This window comes from Macaca thibetana, chromosome 1 (assembly GCF_024542745.1).
Source record: "Macaca thibetana thibetana isolate TM-01 chromosome 1, ASM2454274v1, whole genome shotgun sequence".
Taxonomy (NCBI): domain Eukaryota; kingdom Metazoa; phylum Chordata; class Mammalia; order Primates; family Cercopithecidae; genus Macaca; species Macaca thibetana.
In genome coordinates this window covers 148307998-148310190 of record NC_065578.1, presented here as the reverse complement: position 1 = coordinate 148310190, position 2193 = coordinate 148307998, and the positions used below count along the sequence as shown (strand labels likewise).

Sequence of the window (2193 nt, the reverse complement as noted above, 5' to 3'; positions counted from 1 at the left end):
CTGTCTTCTTATTGACTTCTCAAACCACTGCACTAAAATTGCTCTTGAAAAGATTACTCCTAATTTCATTTTGAGTTTTCAGTTAACTTAATTGACTTACCTGTAATATTTGCATTATTGATCAAATACTCTTTGAAATTCTCTCTGCCTCTGGCTTCCCCTGATTTCCTTTTTAACGTCAAAGACAAATCCTTCTCAGCTTCTTTGCCTCATTTCACTTTGCCTGTTCCTCCATTCCCAAAATTTCCCATTTTGTTCTTTTCCTACCTGTCTCACAAATGATGGCGTCCCAGGGCTCCCTCCTTAGCTCCCTTATAGTTTCACTATTTACATTCTTCATGACAACCATCTACTTTTTAGTTTTAAATACCAGCAGTGGTTTTCTGCTCCTCCCATTTAACAGACAGCCAAAATACTCTTGTGCAGTGCCAGTCACATCCCTGACACACCGTGGTTAAAGTGAAGAATGCAGTAAATGGTTTTGGCTGTATTGGGGACCTGGTCACCAGGGCTGCTTTTAATTCTGGCAAAGTAGATATTGTCACCGTCAATGATTCCTTCATTGACCTCAACTACATGGTCTACATGTTCCAGTATGATTTCACCCATGGCAAGTTTCATGGCACTATCAAGGCTAGGAACAGGAAGTTTGTCATCAATGGAAATCCCATCATTATCTTCCAGGAGTGAGATCCCATCAAAATCAAATGGGCTGATACTGGTGCTCATTATGTTGTGGAGTCCACCAGCATTTTCACTACCATGGAGAAAGATGGGGCTAATGGGATGGGGAGTCAAGTCATCATCTCTGCTCCCTTTGCTGATTCCCCCTGTTCATGATGGTCATAAAGAATGACAATTATAAAAGATAATCAGCAATGCCACCTGCACCACCAACTGAGTAGCCCCCTAGCCAAGGTCATCCAGGACAACCTTGGAAATCATGGAGGGACTCATGACCACAGTCCACGACATCAGTGTCACATCACCCAGAAGACCATGGATGCCCCTTCAGGGAAACTGGTGTGATGGCCATGGAGCTCTCCAGAACATCTCCCTACATCTACTGGTGCTGCTAAGGTTGTGGGCAAGGTCATCCCTGAGCTGAACAAGAAGCTCACTGGCATGGCCTTCCATGTCCCCACAGCCAACATGCTGGTATGAGAACCGACCTGCTGTCTGGAGAAACCTGTCAAATATGATGACACCAAGAAGGTGGTGAAGCAGGCATCAGAGGGCCTCCTCAAGGACATCCTGGGCTATACTGAGCACCAGGTTGTCTCCTACTTTAACAGTGACACCCATTCTTCCACCTTTGATGTTGAGGCTGCCATTGCCCTCAATGACCACTTTGTCAAGCTCGTGTCCTGGTATTACAGTGCAGTTAGCTACAGCAACAGAATGGTGGATTTCATGGACCACATGGCCTCTGAGAAGTCAGACCCCCAGACCATCAACACCAGCAAGAGCACGAGAGGAAGAGAGAGGCCCTCACCTGCTAGAGAGTTCCTGCCACACTCAGTCCCCCACCACGCTGAGAATCTCCCCTCGTAAGAGTTTCCATGCAGACCCCCTGAAGAGGGAGGGACCCAGGGATCCTCACCTTGTCATGTGCCATCAATAAAGTCTCCTGTACTCAGCACAAAATATTAAATAATGGATAAATAAATATATACATAAATAAAAAATAAATACCAGTAATATTCTGGAGACTTCCAAATTGGAATTTCCTTTCAAAGCTGTATCTCTTTAAAGCTGCATCTCTAGCTCCTTAAAAGGCATCTCCACTTGGGTAGTATATCAATCAGGGTCCAGTTAGGAGATAAAACCACACCAATAGTTTAGATAGGAAACTTTGAATGTACAGAATTAACTAGTAAAAGATGATTAATTACTAAAATGAGGAAAAAGATGGCTGTAGAGGTAGAGAAATAGTAAATGCTGAAAGCTACAACCTCTAGGGCTATATAACCATGAAAAACTGAGTAACTAAGATTTTAAAAGAGCTGCCCTTTCCACCTCTCTCCAAGACTGAAGTCCAGATGTCTTGGGAGAAGATGCGGCTGCCAGAGGAACATGCAGTGGTAGAAAACTTGCCAGAAGGCACAAGGCTAGAGGTGGCCTGAGAGGGTTTCTGAGGTGAATGTCCCTGGCTTTCCACATGCTGATTTACTGGCTGCCATATCCGAAGAA

At 44.4% G+C, this 2193-nt stretch overlaps 1 pseudogene; it reads left to right on the top strand.

Moving 5' to 3' along the window:
- The first annotated feature begins 852 nt into the window (after positions 1–852).
- LOC126954841 (glyceraldehyde-3-phosphate dehydrogenase-like) lies at positions 853–1554 on the top strand (annotated as a pseudogene).
- Positions 1555–2193: the final 639 nt, after the last annotated feature.